We start from the raw sequence: 22251 nt of genomic DNA, 5'->3' as shown, positions 1-22251 counted from the left end.
TTTTGCGCCAAGTAATAGCTAATAATCTGGCTGACACCTCCAAAACGGAGCAATAGTTACAAGCCAGAGGTAAGGATGTTTCAACCTTTTTGTTTTAACGATATCATAACTGATTTATTGTTAATATATGTATAAAAAATGACTACAAAGGAGGATTAACGAAATTTCGAGCAATCGAGCACATGTTAACGAGAATGCGAGCATGCAAGCAGTTGCAAAAATTTTGCGAGCACGAGCAAGCGAGCACCCGTGTAATTTTTGCGAGCAATTTGAGCAGAGGCCAAATTTTGCGAACACTCTTAAATTGAATGAGACAATTCGATACCCCTTGGTGACATATCGTCGCTAAAACGTAATGTTTTAATCTCGCTACTTTTTATTCTGAAATAATACAACAGCTGACAAAAGAAACCTCGGACACCGCAGACCTCTTATGCCAGCGGAGATGAATCTTGCTGCTTAGTCCGATAATTTGTCTTACGACAAGACAGTGAGGGAGGAAAAAGTCGGCTCCTAGACCATATGTGAGACAGATCCCTTTCGCGCTAGCGCTTATTAGTGTCACATGTATCACGTTACAACACACACGGATTCTCAAATAACATCGACGTAATATTTAGTGAAGGTCAGGTACATGCGTTTCAGATCTCGGCAAAATGGGGAAAGAAACAATACCTCCAATAAGGGAAACTACAGTCTTGACTGTAATTGTATTGAAATAAATTTTTATTCATTCATCCAATTAAAAAAAAAAAAAAACAAAGAAAGCCTTCAACCTCGTGGACCACAAGTGCCTTCTCCATAAATTAGAACCTTATGGAGTTCGAGACCCAAGCTATAACCGGTTCCTGGATTATCTCTGCACCCGCTCACAGAGAGTAAAATTTGGGAAGGAATTATCATCTAGCCTTCCCCTGGATTATGGTGTACCTCAGGGTTCACTTTTACTGGACCCCTTACTCAGTGCTTGCTGTGATCCAATATCAGCATGTATGCCTGATACCGTCATATATACCACTGGCTCGGAGTCAGACTGCATCATGACAGAAATACAAGAAGCCCTCCAAAGAGTTTAACAGTGGATGAAAAACAGCAAGCTTGTTCTAAATCTCGCGAAGACCAAATGTATGCTTTTTGGTACTAACTTGCAGAAACTTGCAAATGCCATCGAAAGGGTGAGAAATTTTTGCTATTTAGGGGTCACCCTTGACGAACACCTCTCATGGAAAGAGTATGTTAGTAAAGTGTTTACCAATGTTAACAAGTGCTTGGGTCTACTCGGCCGCATCCGATCATGTCTAACGCAGCGAAATGCGGATACAACTGTCTCGTATTACCAGTAGTGTGCTACACCGACACGGCCTGGGGTGAATTGTATGTTGAGTGCAAGAGTAGGTAACAGCGACACAGCGCCTACAAAATCGAGCTGCACGCATAATTGTCAGACTAGCAAGCACCAGCGAAGCTCTCAAGACACTAGGATGGCCTAACTTAGAAACTATCAGGAAAGGGAACAAATCTATCTTAGTCTACAAATGTCTTAATGATTTAGTGCCCTAGTATCTTTCTGATCATTAATAGAAACCACATTTTCCATAATTACAATATACGTCGGCGTGAAGACATTCATCCTTCAAGACCCAAACTTAGCCCCGGAAAGAGAACTTTTAGATACTCCGGAGCGATTTTATTTAACTCATTACCTGAAACATACAAACGGGAAGCGTCCTTGGAGGCTTTTAAGCGACTTATGATGAAACACGATTATGCATAGATTTTTCTTAGTTTGCAAATGTTTTATTTATTTTTTCTATCTTGTAATTTTAGCCCAAAAGTGTTTATTAGAGTCATATATATTGTATTTTTTTCTCTCAGACCACAAGTTTTTAGACTACAAGCGTTCATTGTAATTCATTACTTTGCTATTATGATTTTAGGTGTATACAGGGCCCCTCAGGATAACAGCCCCGTAGCTGATTGGGCCACCCTGTCTTAAATGAAGTCCGCTTACTTACATTTCGTTTTGTACACTTTTTGTCGAACATTAGCTCACCTCTAACTCCCCAACCCCTCACCCCACGTCCTCCACCCCTGTCACTCAAAAACGGACTGACTTGGGAGTTTAAGATGTAACGAGAACATAAAAAACCGGTAGATTTAGTAAGTAAAACTATAACTTTGCACCTGGATCAGTGACACTCTCAGGTCATGTTTTTGCCCTTTCTTTAACGTGGACTACTACGTGAAGTTTCCTAATTTCACGTTTGAAAGGCGTAGACAAACGACGACAGATTTTTCTTTCCCTTTTTAAATTTGGAATCGGGCAGTAAGAATCCGACTGCAGGAGAATTTTTTTTCCTCTGGTCTTGAGAACATATTTGTGTTGCTTTTTTGTGTGACAACGCGGGAACACTAAATTGTATAAACTAAGGACATTTGTATTGCTTAAAATGAGCGGATGTCTTAGAAAACAAGTTGTTTATTTCGACAGCTTTCACGGCTTCAGATTGGTTGATTCCAATCCATTTTGATTCTTATTTCCGATTCACAAGGTAGGAGTGCCTGTTAGCGAAGGAAACTGACTGGTAGTAAACAGACTATTAAAGGTTGTGAAAAGGCACTTGCAGCGTCAGAATTCAACATTAATTTGTTTTAATTATATATTTTTGGGCACATTGCTTTTAATCTTCCAAAAATTCTGGTGGGGGGGGGAAGCTCAAGCCTCCTCTCAAGCCATTTTTAAGAGATATTCAAGCAACAATTATTCTTAAAAAACAGAAAAATACAAAGTAATGTATGGCGTTATTTTCCAAATTGAAGCTTTGTTGAAAAATGCATGGTTACCCCCAATTTTTTTTCTGGATACAAATAGTTTTAAACGGCATAACAATATCCCCATATTAGTAGGCATCACCCATTGGAAACCCAAGTATTTTGAGATGCGCAGAATGTATGCGCAGTAACAAAGTAGGCACCGTCCTTAACTTTATGAAATGTAGTACAAAAGCTTATAAAAGGAGCCTCTATGATCTTCAAGAACACTTAAATTAAATGACATGGGACACTTACACAACTGATGGCTACAGTGTAGATTTAAGAAATATGCTCTCAGCGTATTTTATATAAGCTTATAGTTATTAGCATAGAGTTGCACCACTGCATGGTCAATTTATTAATTTATCCTATTTTGTTTTATTACTCTAGCACCCTATGATCTTAACATTATGGCCTTTGCTTTTGTGGATTAACTGCGAACAAGTAGAAGTAAAAAATAGACCATGGTTTTATGCCTTTATTTTATGGTCTTTTATAATTGAATCTCATTTTTTCATATAGGAAAAATACATGAAACAAGTGTAAAATTGACGCATAAATAAAGCAAGCCACTGTCAAGTTCAGTTGTTGCATCCATGAAAACTAATGCTCTGGATGTTTTTGTATCTGTTCTTACTTAAGGCTAATTGTTGGGGTACAAGGACTGCTGAGCAAGCTAAGTACAACACATCCAGACTTGTTACATGGTAAGAGAGCATTAACATGTTTACAATAGTTCCCGTATTTCCCAGCTGGTTTTGTGTCCCTCTCACCCTTCCCCCATTTCTGCCAAGGATTTCATATTCCACAACACTAGCTGGGCATTGGGCATCCCCCCCTCTCATCCCAGTCCCAGTCAGTCAACTGACTTGGTACCTCTTGGGAGTAAAAAATTTATTCAGACCATGCCCACAAAACAGAATTCTGGTACTTTTTAGGGGACCTTTTCAAAATTTCTGAAGATCACCACTGTTACTTTTATATAGGAGAAACCCCCCCCCCCCCCTCAAGCACTTTGTTAGCCATACTGTAAGAACACCGAGACTTTCTTCCCAGGGTCCTTTTCTGTTCCTTCTTCAAGAAATCAAGAACCCTAGTTGTGTTCTGTGAGGATCTTTCTTCTATTTGATCTTTCATCCACTGTTCAAAATATATCTTTCGCATATTTACATTTATTTAAAGCAATTTAATATTGTACACTTTACCGCCCATTGATAAAAAAAATTAATAAATAATAAAGCGTTAATATTGTGCACTTTAATGCCCCTCCTTTACAGGGAATTTCATCCAGAACACATTTTAGGTGTCATGCAACCAGCCAAAACCAGGGTTCTTTCCGAAGGGAAGAAAAAACAATTTTCATTCTTGGTGATCATTTCCTTTACTCTTATGATCTGAATGTTTGATGATGTACCATAAAGTTCTGATAGTAGCGACCCTCTTTACTTTCATTATAAAAATTATCAGCTTTTGGGGCTCGTTACTTTTGGGGAGACATTATTTTCGGGGAACAAAAAAAAAACATGAAACAAAGCTAGCGCTAGCTCTTTTTTCCAAAATGAAAAATTATATGATTCGCACAGAGCTCAAAGTACAACATACAGAATAAAGACCATTCTGATGTAAGAGTGCCAGATGACATTGGGGCTTGCAGCTCCACGCAGGCCCACCAAGCAAGATTCAATTACTCGATGTTGCATTCAATGCAGAATTTAAGAAGAGTGTTGACAGACTCACTACGGAACACTTGTTCACAAATCCAGAGCTATTTATGAGTGAAAAATTAAGCGCTGGTTATCAATGTGTGCTTTTCACAAAATGGGTGGGCACAGCATGGCAAGAGTTCTCACGTCAGCTGAAAGACAGTTATCGATTCATTCGTAAAATGTGGTACTGCACTGCCCATTTCTGGTAGCAGGGACAGTGAAATAAACATCAATGGTCTACCGCACTACTGCATGAATGAATCAGCCGATGTAGAGGAAATCAAATTCTTTTCTGACTCAGGGGAGGAAACTAAACTCAGTGTTTTTACTCCATGGCACAGTCCAATGCATCTTATATTGCAGTATATAGAGTTTTTAATTTTAATTTGAAGAAACGTTCCTGTTTGTTAATACCAAATTGTACCAGTTTAGTTTTCACATTATGCCATCAGTGAACTGATGTCAAGGGCGGATAATGGTTTAAGGCTTTCCTTTGTTGAAAGTGCCTTATCATGATCAATTTGTCAATGCACCAACTGAAGATATTAGCATTGCATATTAATAATTTGACTATGGATTGGAAAACAATAAAGGCATTCAGTATGGGTATAACATAATTAAAAACCAACTTTGTCTTGCTACTTTTTGGGGGAGTCGCTACTTTTTTTGGTGGGGAGGGGGGTGCTACTTTTGGGGACTCGCTATTTTCGGGATTTATTAGAAGCCACAATGTTTTGACGTTATTTTCGGGGGGGTCGTTACTTTCGGGGCGTCGTTACTTTCGGAGCGTCGTTACTATCCAAACTTTAGGGTAGTGACATTGTGAGAAGAAATTAGATGCTGGTTATTTTGTTGGGGCATAAGGGGTTATTTTGCTTTAATCTGTCTCTTAATTTGTCTTTCTAAGGTTGTGATCAAACAACTGCCTCCAACCCTTCCCCATGCTTTAGCCCTTTAACTGTGTCTAGATATAGACTGATGTATGTATTCACTTGTTTTTTTTTTTTTTTTGTCGTGCAGCTGTTGAACAAGAAATAGAACACAACTTGGAACAAGCTTAAGTGAACTGGGACCGACTCACCATCCTTATTAACATTAAGAACCGCCACAGAAAAAGCAGAGTGCTCGAATGTAAGTCTTTCTGAAAGTTTCTTCTGTTTAAAATGAAATAATTGCAAGGTTATTAAATCTTCTTCTCATTGGCACAAAATTAGGTATAAGGGTTGAAATTATTCATCCAAAATCAACTTATTGCAGCAACAAGATAAAGCAAAATAACAGACATGGCTTTAAAGGAAAATTAATTTATTGATCACCAATAGAAACTGGAATGGGGTTTATAATCTTGAGAACCATGGACAAAAAAAAGACATTTTCCACAAACCCTTGTGAACTGCTATTGATGAATTCTTCCACTTAAGGTGTAGGACTACACCCTCTGACAAACCTTTTCTTTTTTTAATTATTTGCCTTACAGGACAGTACAGAGAGATATAATCTGTAGGACGTGAAAGAACCCACACACTGTTTGAAAAGATTAAGGTCATGCTGATGTCCAAATCTCACCCCAAATTTTATACCAACTTGATACTGAGATATACTATTTTTTTATGTTGATGCTTTCACAGAAAAGTGGATCAACTTACGTATGATTTGAGACGTTTGAAAACAGGCCTTAACAACTACAAACATCGGAAGATGATGAAGGTACATATAACAATAATGACATTGTTACCTTTACTGCCAGTAAGCATGTTGGCTTACAAGTTCTTAACCTGTTCTTCATAATTAGCTTTGGAAAAATCCGAATCCGGATTATTGATTCAAGATCACTCAGATCATGGTGTATCAAAGGAACTAATGAATCTACTCTGGGTAAAGATACGTCGGTTCCTTGGATGCAACATGGCCCAAGTGACCTTACGTCAAAAATCCGGATTTGGATTTTTCCAAAGAAACACATCCTAAATCTTCCATGGATTAAGTTTGATTATTTTATTATTATTTGCATTTTAGTAAAATGAAATAGACAACAATAAGTACACGATGAAAATTCTAGGAAAAAATTTCCAAGCCCCCAGCAGGAATCGAACCCACAACCTTCCATATACTAGTTTGGATGCTCTAATAACTGATCTATGGGTCATTCATATGGTGAACAGGTCAGGCTTGAGGTCACCTATAGCTCAGTGCTTAGAGCATCCAAACTAGTATCTGGAAGTTTGCAGGTTTGATTCCTGCTGGGGGCTTGGAAATTGTTTTCCGAGAATTTTCATTGTGTACTTTTCATAGCATTGGGTGGTTGGCTGGTTTGCTAAATTTTAGTAAAAGCTTGTAAAATATGAGACAGGCTATTTAAACATACAACAACAATCTGTCAGTAAGGATGCCTCCAATAATAAAATTTAACCTCAGAAATTATTTTAACAAAAAAAATAATAATCATCCAGTCTTCATGAGCAGCAGCACCGTATAATGACAAACTTGTTGCCATGTAGAGTCCTCTTCTTTTGGAATAAAAAGACCTTGTGTTAAAATTGTTGTTTTTGTGGCTGATAACATTGATTCTTTTGGCAGGAACAAGAGGGAAAAGAAAGAGAGGAACTTTTAAACAGAAGGTTTACAACTAATGTAAGCTACGTTACTTTTAGTATGTTAGATGTGTGTTTTTACTTCCAGAATCAGTGGAAGAAATCCCCAAGTGTTACCATTCAGATGTAAGCCATCAGAATCAGAATTCTTATGAATGCTGTTTTGCCCCGTGTTAAGCTTACTAGGTGATATTGGGGGTTATAGGTTAACCATCTAACTCGACCAGAATCTAATTTCTCCTTACCTAATGACTACATTTTCAAACATACAGGTCATGAGAAACAAATAAATGATCACAAAAGATGACATGTTCTGATATTTAAACAAATTTTCCCAGCTAGGTATCATAGAACAGAAAGGAGAGTAAATACATGTTGATATTTTGCAAAGGTTTTTATAGGAAATTAGCGTTAATTTCGGACAAAAATAGCGTCCGAAAATAAAACCGTCCGAAATTTTTACAGTATAGTATAAAACTTTAAAAGTACTTTCTGGGCGACAGCATCACATATTCAAAGCCAATATGCATGATATGTTCAGAATTCGGATTAGGTGGCTGTGCTCAATTGTTCTTTTTATCTTTGGAGAGGTAAGTATTTGAGACACTGCTTGAGGCATAAGCTTGATTGAGTTTGTGTTATTTTCTGGTTGGTGTAAAACCTTGAAGGTACAGTAAAACTATCATTTTCACAGATTTTATTCCAGTCAAATTCATGTTTTTTAGTCGTAAATTTACTTTGGGTATGTTTCAGCGCAGTGTCGGAAATTTTTGTCCGAAAGTTGTCCGAAATGAGGGAAAAAGTGGCCGGAAATTAAACGTCCGAAATTTTTTGCAAGTAATGTAGTATGTGGTGTTTTATGTTTTTTTGTATTGTTAATTTCCAACGTTCACAAAAGCATCATTGTTATTAACTCTTTTGACACAGCTTTTCCAGGAATGTTTTTGAAGGCATTCAAAAACTCGCAGCGCATGATTAAACACTGCTGCTTGTGTTTCAAACATTACTTCATTTTAGAATGATGATGTCAAAGATTGTAATAATGATGATGATGTCGTTAATGATGATGATGTGAACAGCTGTACTTGACTGTTTAGATTGTGTTATTTGTTTTTTAGGATAGTGGCGAAACATCTATCATGATAGACCATGAACTACAGCATAACACCTCACTTCAAAATGCAGACAGAGGAATAAGTGATTTATTGATCAGTGGATCTAGTATTTTGACAAGTTTGAAAGGTTAACGTATAACTTTAAAAGTAAGCTCATTAAATTTCCAGTAACTTAATAATGAATTCATTTACACATGACATTCCACTGAGTAGTATTTTGACGAAGGAACTTTAAGGTAGTTTTGATTCTTATTTGACACCTTTTTATGATGTAGTTTATATCTACTGTATTTTTTTATTTTTCACCCATGAAGTAAATGTTTAAAGAAAAAACAAGCTGCACTAAGTTATTACAAATTTTATGTAGGAAGGAAATCAAGAACATATTACATTAACTTGAAGTTGGTGTCTATATTTTTTCCATTTGTATCAAAAACATTTGAAGGCTGATTGCATAACCGTTTTGTTCCAAATTTTAGGCTGCTTTTTTTTTCATTTCGCTTGAAAAGTGGCTAAATATTTGCATGTGGCCTTTGGTTTTGTTAGTGAACCTTGCTCTTTGGTTTTATTCACTGGTTTACGCTTAGTTTTCTCCAACTGGCCATCAAAGCAAATTTGCCAATTAACTGTCTTTCAACAGGGAGCTCATAAAAGAATATTGGATATTGCCAGCACGCTTGGTTTGTCTAACACTGTTATGAGGCTGATTGACAAGAGGGCAACACAAGTATTGTTGTTTGTTGGTGCAAATGAAGGGCTTGGTGCAGATTGCGCTTTTGCTGTTTCAGCTCACATTCACAGGAATGTGTGCAAGTGGCCTTGAGTTCCTTCAGGAAACACTGTCCCAATGTTTTATCCATTGCTTTATCCATTGCTTCGTTTGCAATTAAAACATATTAGGATTTAGAACAAGCTGATTGTGAGTTTCCAGTTTTTCAAGACTTGTGCCTGGCGTCAGCATTTTATCCTGTCATTGACTCATCACAAGTCAAAAGCTCAGCACAAAAAAGATAAAGGAAAATGCTATTTATTTATTTATTTATTTATTTATTTATTTATTTATTTATTTATTTATTTATTTATTTATTTATTTATTTATTTATTTATTAAGTTATTTTATTTTATTTTATTTTATTTTATTTGCTGTAAAACATGATATAGTAATACAAAAGGAGCAATTACGATTTGGCGAGGAGACCTCAAGAAACCATCAAGCTTATATAAAGAGGTCACTTCGAAAACGCAATAAAAATTAATACAAAATAGTGCTGCGTATGTAGGGCATGATCAAATCAGGATTATTACAATAAAAACTTGTGCATTCGTTTCGTGAAAGTAGGGAAACAAGATGAACCCGTTGTGCATGCTATAAAAATTTTGCATTGATATCTAAAACACTATTGCCTTCTGGGGATGCTTGGGAGCTAGGGTCCCACTCATTGTTCAGAAAAAAATGAGACTGAAATGGTAGACTGCGAAATTTTTTGCGTTGCATGTCGTATCAATGCACGGCCTTTGAAGGGAAAGCCTGGAACAAGTGCGAAAATAGAAAGAGACTGGAGAGTTTTTCTTGCCTTGCATGTTCATATCTCGCAATTACACATCACAAGTTATGCTTTCAATGTATTTTACCTCGTATATTCACTTTACTCTTCACATGTATGTGAATGTCAAGGGAAAAAAAGCGACTGTTCTAAAGTTTGTCTGTAGTTCTAGCCTCTTGTCTTACAGAAATTCTAGATACGCAACTATTATATGTCTTCCATAGATAGCCTAATGATGTGTTTATTTCTCTGTATTTCCTATTAGGACAAATGGATTGCGTTTGGAGGAATGATCGTAACCTGTATAATTATGTTCTTAGTCGTCAAGTACCTCACATGATATTCAAGGATAAGCCAGTAGCTTATCAAATAATAGTTACTGATCCCCATGAAATTCTATTGTTCTCTCTGCATAAAATCAACGATTGTAGTCTTTAAGATGACAAAACAACTGTCTGAGGAAAACGGAGGCGGTCCGTTTTTGTCAGCAGGGAAATTATCAGGGGTAATATAATTAAACGCGCTAAATAAGCATGCTGCAATATTAAAAAATATTGCAGTGTGCAGGTTACAATATTAGGTAAGGCTCTTCCACATCTTACAGCTCTACAACAGTACGTCTCTTCTTTTCCAGTCACTGAAACAGCCGGCATACCGCCAGCAAATCTTCCACCTCCTCCAGCTACACAGTCAAACAATGCTGAGGTATTTAGTGTGGGAAGAAAGCGAAAAGCATTGGATGATCAACAACCCAACGGTGTTCCCTTCAAGCAGGCGGCGCAACAATTCTTTTGCAAAATCTGCAGCGTACAGCTCAATTCACAAAGTCAAGCATCACAGCGCAAGGAGGGAAAAATTCACAAGGTTAATGCAACCAAACGTGACCTTTTAAACTCGGTAGGTCTTTTAAACTTTGCTGTAATTCTGCTTGTTAATATTTATGTTTTTCCTTTCTCGTGGCCTACAATAGTTAACAATCGCGCGCACTTGTTTTCAAACCCTTTCTATTTCAGCTGTTTTACTCTGACATAAAAGGTTTTTGTTGTGTAAATGTAATTGGACATCTCTCCTTTTTTATGTTTAAGAATTCAATTTAAAATCCCGGTATGTTTCCATTTTAGTTAGGCGTCAATGAAATATGTACGTTTGTGGTTAAAATGAAGCTTAAATAAGTAATAATTAAATAAGATAAACCCTTTGTATTTGGTGAGAGTTGAAGACCTTGATTAAGCATATTTCATCAGATAACTTGTTGAAAAACTATGGCAAAATAAGTCGGAAATATATCAAATTATTTTAATTGCATATTCTAACCATTTTGTTATAATTGCATTTAATTTAAAAAAAATAATAATTCAGGTATTTATATATCATTGACAAAAATGTGAATCTGCATGCTTACGTCTGACAGCTGTGCTCAGACGTTCCTCGTTACCTTGGCCTTATAAATATTTTAAATTAATATCTCTCCTAATATTTGCTTAAATTACGCTGAAGTTTTACTAGAGTGGCCAGTCCATCAGCTTGCACAGAATTAACAGCTATTTGTGAAAAGGTTTCGGTAAATGGATCAACATTGGGGAGAAAAACACTTCCAGACCATTGCAGTGAGCAGGTCGTTTTCCAGAAACAACCCATTCATGTAATTTAGTAAACCACCTAATTGTTAGGGTACTTAATTAGTTGTGGTCTTCCAGGTGAACTTATGTAATCAGCTGTTCTTTAGATCTATTAACAGAGCTTGTATATTGCTTGTGTTTTAGAGGGTTATATAATCACCAAGCTTCTGGAGAAAGCTATAAGTTTATAACCGTATTCAAAAGCGATATGGGGCGCCAATTTTCGGTCCTTTTTGTGCAGCAAGCGCAAGAGACTCTCGCGCTGGATATACGTAAGAACACCCAGGCGATATCTCTCGTTCAGAACCAGAACGCGAATATCACCCAGGTCATCCCAAAAAGACAAATAGAAATCGGTGGGCAGGCTGTCAGAGCCAGGCGATTTGCCGGTCTGAAGGCCTTTCAAAGCGGAGAAAAGCTCGTCTTAGTAAATAAGCCCTCACAACTAGCACGCTCAATATCATTCAAAGAAAATTCTAAACTATCGATCAAATCGGTTTGGATCTGCATGTCAATAGAATTATCCTTGGCATGCAGATCACGTTAAAAATTCGCAAAAACCCGCTTAATATCAGCCTGTGAAGTTTTTTCGCTATCATCAGCATCTACAACAGAATCAAACGAAGTTTTCTCCGCACGCTGTTGCTCGAGGCGAAAGAAATACCGCGTGGGCTTTTCTCCTTCCTCGATCCACTTGGCACGCGATCGAATTTTAGCGCCCTCCGCCTCACGAGAAATAATAGACGAAAGAGCGCTTTCAACATCTCGCAATTCGGAAACGACAGAATTGTCACCAGCATGGAAAGCATTTTAGCAAGAATTAAACGCTTAGTTAAAAAATTCCGCTCACGATTTACAGACTGACACTTACGTGTGCAGTAATTAATGCAAGCAGAACGAATGACAAGTTTCAGATCATCCCACCAAGTCGGCAATAACACTCTTTTGGCGATCAAAAACAGAAGAAATCTCACGCTTAAACTCATGATCAGCCGAAAGAGCGATATTTAATCTCCAAACACCATCTCGATTATTTGAAAAACCATCAAAAGAAAAATCGAGAACTACAACTGAAATCGTGATCGGAAAAAACACACGGTAAAACCTTGTTTGAACAAACAAATTTAAACAAAGAACGAGACAGCAAAAAACCATCAATACGAGTAGCCAGCGAGTGATCAGATTAGACCAAGTAAAAGAAACACCGCGCGGATTCAATTTGCGCCAAACATCGCTCAAAAAAAATCGGACAAAAAGGCCCTAAGACACTTTTTGTCCGACAGCAAAGTATTAGCAGAATAGCGATCTAATTTGTTATCAATACAATTTTTAAAAAAGTCAGCAGCAATAACGCGAGAACCATTAGAAATAAAATAATCATGTAACCACTCAAAAAAGGTTTTACGCTACGAGACAGTGTTTGGAGCATAGATATTAACAACATTAAGACTCATAGACCCTAGTAGCACCAATGCACTTAAAACGCGCTCGTCAGAATCAAATAAAAAACGAAAGATATGGCCCGAAAATCTGGGAGAGACAAATAAAGCTACCAGATTTGCCAGCAGATTTGCCTCTCCCAAAAGAGCAAAAGCATTGGCCAGGCCAACAAAGAGCGATTTCGTCCGCGACCTTCTTAGTGGACACATGAGTTTTTTTGTAATAAAAATAAATCATACATTCAAATGCCCAAGCTCGCGCAAAACAGCGAATCGCTTAGCAGGGGTGCCAAGACCCCCAACCTTTAAAGATACAATTTTCAACGACATTGGTGCTGCTAGCGGCGGTCTAAAATGACGCCTAGCCCTCACCTTCACGAACGCATGATCAGAGTCCTCCTCGTGATTATGATGATGACGATGGCGCTCACACTCCGCCTTTTCCTGTGTAGTACGTTTACAGTCCGAGGATGGTTTTTGGACACTTGAAGGCGGTGGCTCACTCGCTGCTTTCGGCTTGGGTGGCTTCTTGGGCTGTTGTTTTACAGAATCCTTTGAGTCCTTGGAAGACTTGGACGAAGGCTACTTGGAGACCGATCTCGCCGCCTCGGCAGCTTTAATGGCCTCCGCTTGCTCTGGTGTACGAGAGGCCACCTTGGCGTAAGAAGGCGATGCAGCAGGCGACGAAGCTGAGTCCGAAATGGTCTCCACATCATCGGGGTTTAGAGATCCGCCAGATTCGTTAACCACATTTGCGCTGTATAACACTGAAAAAAGGACATACTGAAACGTCATGGTCTTTCTCAAGACAAATAGAGCAAAGGGGCGGTGACTGGCAATCTTCAATCCTATGGCCCGGCGCTTCACAATTAAAGCACCGGAACGATGAGCATTTTGCGGCCACGTGGCCAACATCCCCGCAGCGACGGTACATTTTAGGCTGAGATGGATACCAGATTCGTATTGACTCGCCCGCAACAAAAATAGTTGGCGGGATGGGCAAATTCAACTGCATGTTAGCAGTACGCACACCATTATAGATATTAGCGGCGACTCTGTCCCAACGAAAAGAAAAAACCTTGCCATAATGCCAAAGTCGATTGATCAAAACAGTGTCCGGTAATTCATTAGGCACTCCGTAGATCTTAACAATCATCACACGATTCTCACAGTCGTCTAAGAAAACTGTGCAGCCAGCAATCGATACGGACAGGACACCAAGGGCAACGTTTTTCGCATCGGTCGATCGAAAGCTTACCATCCACGTGTTATCTGACGCCCGTCGCTGGATAGACAAAATTTCATCTACGTCTATACCGGCCGCATCAAAACCATTGATAATCTCTTGGCTGCTCACTTGTCAGTGTATCGACCAAAAAAACAACAGATAATTCTTTGCGAAGTCGCACACGGCGGTCACTATCCTTCAAGTTCTACGTAAACTTCGGAGCTGATTCGTATCTCGTACAACAATTAAACAAATCACATAAAACTTTCGGTGCGCCTAGAGGTTTTTCAGGAACGTCTTGGGACGCATTCTCAGGCATAGAACAATCACCCAAATCCTGAGGTGATGGCGAAAACAACTCAGGCTTACAGGTGTCATCACAGGGCGTCTCTTCAGGGACCTCATCAACAGCTTTCGAAATAGGCCTTATCACGGTTTTCGACGCCGTTTTGACGAGAAGGCAAACACGCTTGAATTAACAGTGTTTGTATGGAAATCCGATGTCAAATAATTTTCATAAAACATCGCTTCTGAAAAATTCATGAATTGGAAACTTTTGGCACTAGGAAAGAGATTTTAAGAAAAAAAATTGGAGAGATGTAGCTGTGCCAGAAAGCGTCTAGTCGTGTTTCGAACTTTCCATACATTTGTCTGTATTTTTTTCCCGCGAACTATTTTTAGTAGCAGTTCACGGCTGGTTTGCTATACAGACAAATGTATGGAAAGAATGACTAAGGTTGAGACCTCTAGGTCTAGGGGCTAATTTTTTAACTTTGTTTAAAAAACATGGCTATGGTTAAGGGAGTTAAGGGTTCATTTTTGAGCTTAGGGTTAAACAATGGCTAGGACTAAGAAAGCGCTAAATTTGGAGCTTAGGCCTAAAAAATGGCTAGAGTTTGAAAGCTTAGGGTTAAATTTTGAGTTTAGGGTTTATAAATGGCCCGACTTAAGAAACGTTTAGGTTAACTTTTGGGCTTAGGAGTGGAAGGAAGCTTGGGGTTAATTGTTGAGTTTAGGGCTACAAAATGGCTAAGGTTGAGAACATTTGGGGTCATTGAGTGAAAAGAAAACAATTGAAAGTACAGACAAACAATTTAAAAAAAAAAAGCCTCGACAACAAAAGAAGAAGACTCCACGACAGTTTCTCGGGAAATTTGGACCTCCAAAAATCGGGCGTGTTCTATCATAGACCTTTTTCATAAATGGCGGCTGATAAATTATTCTTTTTTAGTATATACCACACAAGTGAATAGTGCTTTTTGCGCGCGCTGATTGGCTAGCTCGGAGGTGATTAGCCAAGTACTATTCACCTCCGAGCAACCAAAGAGAAACAAGATGATAACCTTTTTCGCCACGGTCACTTAAGAGGAAAATATTTCGATAAAAGAGACGGCTATTACCAAAAATACAACAAATTTTGGTTTGACGGCATTACATGGTAAATTATTTAATCTTTTAAGCCTCATATTCTAAGGCAAAAAATAAAAATGCAATGTAAACAATGAAACATCTAATGTTTTGCAGTATGGTTTCAACAACAGGACAAATTTCACACAACAATCGAAGAAAAGCACGTAGCAACTAAACAAGTGCCTCTAGAAGTTTTATTTGTCTACAAGAAAGCGAGACGGAACTAATTCTACAATACGAAATCGCTTACCGCGCGGCGCGCGAGATTTTGAAATTTCGCGCCATTTGTCGGTATATTGAAAAAATTAAGTAAGTTTTGGTCCATTTCTTATTCAGCTTGTGTGGTATATACTAAAACAATAGGCCTTATCACGGTTTTCGACGCCATTTTGACGAGTAGGCAAACACGTCTGAAATAACAATGTTTGTATGGAAATCCGATGTCAAATAATTTTCATAAAACATCGCTTCTGAAAAATTCATGAATTGGAAACTTTTAGCACTAGAAAAAGAATTAAAAAAAAAAAAAAATTTGGAGGGATGTAGCTGTGCCAGAAAGCGTCCAGTCGTGTTTTGAACTTTCCATACATTTGTCTGTATTTTTTTTTTTCGCGAACTATTTTTAGTAGCAGTGCACGGCTGGTTCGCTATACAGACAAATGTATGGAAAATTTAAAACACGACTGGACGCTTTCTAGCACAACTACATCCCTCCAATTTTTTTTCTTAAAATCCTTTTACTAGTGCTGAAAGTTTCCAATTCATGAATTTTTTAGAAGCGATGTTTGCTGAAAGTTATTTGACATCGGATTTCCATACAAACGCTCTTATTTCAGACGTGTTTGCCTACTCGTCAAAATGGTGTCGAAAACCGTGATAAGGCCTATTATTCACCTCAGTGTCGGTGAAAGTGATGGATATTTACCTCGCCGCGACTATTCACCTCCACTTTGGTGAATAATTGTTAAGTATTAATAAAAATTTGCCCTACTAGCCTCGTCAGCATGTCCAAATTCAAAAGAATTTTTACTCTGAAATGAGGTTAGCAGGGCTAATTAACATGTATTGAAAAGAATAATAAATCGGCCGATATTTATGAAAAAGGTCTATGTCGTATGCACTGCGCTGTTCATTGAAGGGCGTTTTGAAATAAAATGCTCAAGCTAAGTGTAATGAGACAAAAACGCTTTAAGAAATAGCTTTTCTTTAAACTGAAATGGCCCAAAATTTGATTTCTCTGAACATTTTACCTTAAAATGAGAAAAAAACATCATTTTGACAACCACTTGTTATATAATTAGTTTTCGCGAATCTCTGAAGTTTCCTTTAAAATCAGAAAAATTGCCTGATTTTACGATTTAGATTACATAACAACAATAACAATAACAACCGGTTAAATTTCAGGATAACTTGCAAATCCTGGTGGTGAGAGGTTAAAGCCGATCAAAAAAATTCTCAAGAAGAGGTTAATGCCTGCCTTTATGTTTCTACGCGTTTACGAGGACTCCAGTCGCAAAAGTTCTTAGTTCATCTATGTAATCCGTACGCATGAAATCCGTCGCTCGGCACCACTCAGCAAAACATTTGCACAAATGTGCACAGCTCTTACGCTTCTAAATAAGCTCTAAGTTTAAGAACTTGCACTGAATGCTTGTGTCTGTGAGGTTGTACCTCGTACACTTGGACTCGGCTTGCCTTAAGTCTGTTAAAACGTCTGCGAGGAATTCAGTTCAGCATAAAAAAAGCCGCGTCCTGGATCCCTTCCTTCGCTCGGCACCACACAGCAGAACATTTGCTCAAATGTGCACAACTGTTATGCTTCTCGATGAGCTGAAACTTCAAAAGCACTTGAATGCTTGTCTCAGAAAGGCTGTTACTCATACACTTGAACGTTTCTTGAATTTGAAATGTATGTACACTCTGTTTTTTTTTTGTTTTGTTTTTTTTATAAGAACGTCTAATTTTGGAGCTGAGGCTGAACGTTCTTATATTTTTTTGCGATCTGAGGCTGAAAACGTTCTTAAGATGTTCTTAAATTACATGGTATACACTACATGTATTTCAGTAAATCAATGCGGACGTGCTGAGATCATCAAGAACTGCTGATTATGACAAACCGAGATGTGTGTTACCATTGTTAAAGTTATACAAAACATGTACTAAGTATTTTGGCTAATTTACATTTGGTACGTTGATTTTATATACAGATTAGCAAAATATCAACGTTCTTATAAAAAAGGTTCTTATAAAAAAAAACAGAGTTTACTTCGCTTTCGATTTTTCATTCAACTCCGTTCGCAAAGAGCTGCATGCGCGTGTCATGTGATCATTACGTTGTCGCTTTGGTCGGAAGCCAGTCGTTTTAATTTCAACAGCAATATCCAAACGGGGAGAATTTAATAAAACAATTATTCCATTCACGCTTGTTGGATATGAGATTGGTTATAGCCAATTCGACGCTTCGTGCCTCGTTGGCTATTTACCATCTCATATCCAACGCGCGCTCATTGAATAATTGTTAAATAGATTTCTGAATAAACCAATAAATAAAGCAATAGTTAAGTAACGTAAAAGGTATTTACAAACATAGCACATATATTCAGTTAAGATATCAAAAATATAAGAAGTCATCAGCGTTATTGTTTGTTGCCGTGTAGTTAGCACCACTTCCCTGTAACAATTTGATTGCTTTGTAACGGGCTGTTGTGTTACATAGTGCCCAAATATGGTAGGTCCATATTAGGGCATGCCATGTGGTCGTGTAAGCAGAGCAGATTGTAAGAGTGTGTTGCTCGCAGACGATATTAAAACTGAAGAATAAAGTGTTCTTCGCGTTCTGTGTTAGCGAACCCAGGGTGCGGTAACAGTATTATAAACTGACGACAGGCCATTCCCTCTTTCTCGTATTACTCAAATCAGTTGAAATCTAGAGGGGCAAACAAGAAGCTCGGAGAAAGATATCTATTAACATAGTTAGTATTAACTATGCTATTAAGAAAAAGGCTTTTCACGTTGGATTGTCATGACTCTCAATTTAAAGATGATACATCATTGTGAGTGACGTATTTCAGTGAATGAATGACACAGGCATACTCGGAAGAAGGAAATCCGAGTGCTCCTATCCGGAGTCGAACCGATAACCTTCCGATTACTAGTTTGGATGCTCAACCACTGAGCTACAGGAGACTCGTGGGAGCTAAGGCCATTAATTAAAACTAGGTTCACTTTTGTTAAGATTTCTGTCCAGTTGAGGTTGATGGCTATCTTTAAGGGTTACGCACACAACTGATCCCAGTTGCGATGCGTGTTTGAAACTCCTTCCAATTTCCTACAACAAATATAGCCTCGAATGCGGTTACTTTGTGGATGACTGTAGATTGCTGGCTAAAGCAAATAATATCATGGGTGACAAATTACTCCTTAATTTTGGCGCGAAATTTCATCGTTAATTTATAATTTCACATGCATGTGAAATTGCAAAAATTGCTATGGCAACGTTCTCTATATCTCAGTTGCCAAGATGGCGTCCAGGTTTAAAGATGTTACGGATGAAAGAAGTTACCGCATCAAAAGACACTACAGAAAACCTAAATACGCGAAAGAGCACAGTCAATTAACTGGGTGAGGGTTTTGAGAACTGGTGTGATGAAAATGACCTTGAAAAATACCCTGAGACGGTTCGTCCTGAGCAGTGGGATAAAAGCACTTGAGCGGTTTCATGCCTGCGTGTGTAACAGACGGAACCGACCACGATTGTGAGCGTAATTTGTCACCCATGAAATTAAGAGGTAATCAAAGTGTGTACTCGTGAAATAAGGAGAGGGAAATTATTAGAATTTTGACAAAACGCGCGTGAAATTATTTCCTAATCTCACGAGTATACCATTTGATTACATATACTAAACCCTGAGTCGCTTTTTGCAGCGTCCACTTTGTAACAGATATTGGACTGTGATTTTTCATTAAATAAAAATCGTATAAGAACCACAGAGAAAGCAAACAATTCTTCCGTTTCCCCCAAAGGAGTCAGAGCGATTCGGTGAAGTGTTCAATGCAACTGTTTTCGAGTGTTGCTTTCAACAAATTCCATGCCATTCCTTTAATGTTACTGACCATCAGAGGAAATGATTTGTCGGTATGGCAAAACCTTGTAAAATAAAAAGGTGATTGTAAAGGATAACAAAACTCTTTATTTGCTTCAATCATTTCCATGACAACGGCCGAGAAACGCCCGGTGTAGGATAAACAGGAAGTGTTAACCCCAGGGGGAGGCAAATTTAAATTTGAGTCACATTGTCGATTATCAAATGAATACTCTTTAGCTCTGAAATTATTTCAATATTTATAGCAGCAGAACAGTGTATCCGTGAGAAATATTACGAAAAAAATATTGAATCAGTGAGATACATATCAAATATGTAGCAAGAAATCTGAGATGTTCAGTGTAAACTGGACAGACTTTCAATTATTTCAGTTCCAAAGTAATACATTCAAGCCACGCTACATTTGAAACAATTTTCCGGTTTCGCCTTAATTAAGTTTGACTGGATTCTTCATTATAGAAACGTCACGCTATTCGTTCCTGTTTTTATTCTACAAAGTTCTTTCTTTGCGCGCGTTCGGCAGCAAAAACGTGGAGCAGCAAATCAACGTAAGGAAGGTAAGTGAAAGAATTTTAAAGGCTGTTACGCTAGCAGCAAGATGTTCTGCTGCGATTGTCATAGCTTCAGTTTGAAGATAATGTACTTCACTGGAAACAATTTTCCGGTTTTGCCTAGTTTGACTGGATTGTCTATCACGTTCTTCGTTACAAACGACAGGTCATTCCCTCTTTCTCTTATTCCTCGAATCCTTGTCTGCGAGCTCATCAGGGAAATAGTAGAGCGGCAATCAAGCAATCTCGTTCCTAATGTCTCTCCTCTTTATGTCCCCTGGAAAAGCATAAGCTCTGCAGAGTGTTTGCTCGATTAAACATTTTAAACAGATATATGTTAAGAAACAAGCTGTTTAAGGTCGATTTTCATAACTTTCAGTACTAGTTGTTTTGTATTCAAATGCTTTCGACTTTAGCTGCATGACTAACTTTTATTGTTACAACACGACCAAATTCCAACTTGGATGAGGGTTTGGAACTGCTTCCAATTCACCACAACAAACGGAGCCATGAAGGTTGTTGTTTGTAAATAAATGTAGATTGTTGGCTGTATATGCAAAACCCTGAACCGCTACTTTGCGACAGATGTTGGACTTTGAACGAGTAAAGCCGAGCGTCACTCGAAAACCATTTAGACCGATGAAGCAAACGTTTTTCCGTTTCCGCCAGGGTGTTAAGAGCAATTCTTGCCAATTTCGTAATAAAATTTTCAGACAACTTCGTAAAAACAAACGCATTATCATTTAGTTTATATATATATTTTGAAATCGTGGATCTACCAACTTTTTTACGTCAATAGAGTAGCGCCATCCAACAACTTACAAGAGCCGGCTGCATGGTCTAAAGAACTTTAAATCGTAATATTTCATGCTTTTAATGTTTCTTGTTACCAGATGAAATGATTTTTCGGTAAGGCAAAGGCCCGGGGGCAAAGGCAAAGAGCAATCGTTAAGCGGTGAGGGTAAAAGGCGGAAAGAGTTTGCGGAATGGAATGTGGAAAGACGTGCGGAATGGCATAATTATGCAAAATAAGAATTGCGGAATGACATAATTATGCGAGATACGATTAATGCAAAATGACTCAGAGAAATACATTAAACTGAAAAAGCGCGCCTTTTTTTGGGCGCCAATTTGCAAATACAGCCTTTTTGTAACCATTCAACCGAAGAATGCATCACAAAAACCCAAACGATGGTATCTTCGAATTCAAACTTTTTTCCTTCGATTCTCATCGCATAGCCGTTGATGCAACATAGCAGCTCGTGGACTTTTATCGTTCGCGAGTGAACACAGGATTTGTAATACATTTGCGTTAAAGAGGTTTGTTTATTTACGTAGCCTGGTTTCCATTCCACACGAGTCGTCCGCCATTACGGGAGATGTATACAACTCAATCGAAGGCTGGTTAAACTTGACATGTTTCAAGCTTTCACAGCGCCTCGCAGGAAAAAGACGTGAGTAAAGAACCGCCTCTGTTTATTATTGAAACGATTTATGTCACTTGTCGAGGATTTATCTGGTTATGACGAATGTGCTGTGGTTGGGATGATGCTCATTTCCGTTGTTTTACGTTTTATATTAATCAATTTATCATCCACAGCCAAACACACACACACGCAAAAAAATAAATAAATAAATAAATAAAAACGAAAATAAAAATTTAACCGCAAGCTATACCGCAGAACGCTTTCCCCGTATTTTGACGTGTAGATTTCGGTTTTTTATTTTCGAAGGAAGGATCTTGATGAAACAAATAAAATTTTCAACTCCAACATTTTATTAGAAACAATATCTAAGCAATTCGGGAAAGATTTCCGCACAGCCCCATACATTATTTATCCATGCACAACTGTCACAGTAACCCACTTCCAAAAACGACGAGCGTGAAAACAAAGTGTGCCAAATGTATAGATAATTATGCATGGGGCTGTGCAGATATCTTGACGCAACTCGTACTAAAAATACTGTAAGAGACTAATGTCACTTGAAGCCTACTTTCTTGTATTGTACTGGTTATCCAAAACCATAAAATCTCGGTTTTAGAGAGGAAACATGAAATTCAGTCCACTTTGGAGAAGAGAGGGGTAGGGGGAGGGGAACTGCAATAACTGTTGCAACGTGTTGAAATAAC

General features: G+C 38.1%; 2 pseudogenes across 1 annotated transcript in view; both read left to right on the top strand.

The window, feature by feature from the left end:
* The first annotated feature begins 1294 nt into the window (after positions 1-1294).
* Positions 1295-10145, top strand: LOC146451755 (Golgi SNAP receptor complex member 2-like; annotated as a pseudogene).
* A 54-nt stretch (positions 10146-10199) lies between these two features.
* LOC146451754 (allene oxide synthase-lipoxygenase protein-like) overlaps positions 10200-22251 on the top strand; it is a 38491-nt pseudogene continuing 26439 nt past the window's right edge. The window contains exon 1 of the transcript XR_014859968.1: positions 10200-10667. The product of XR_014859968.1 is annotated as an allene oxide synthase-lipoxygenase protein-like (transcript). The remainder of the gene's footprint in view (positions 10668-22251) is intronic.

The sequence above is a fragment of the Pavona decussata genome, unplaced genomic scaffold (assembly GCF_977016875.1).
Source record: "Pavona decussata unplaced genomic scaffold, jaPavDecu1.1 SCAFFOLD_386, whole genome shotgun sequence".
Classification (NCBI taxonomy): domain Eukaryota; kingdom Metazoa; phylum Cnidaria; class Anthozoa; order Scleractinia; family Agariciidae; genus Pavona; species Pavona decussata.
The sequence above is the reverse complement of the archived record's forward strand: the minus strand, read 5'-3'. Positions and strand labels throughout refer to the sequence as shown.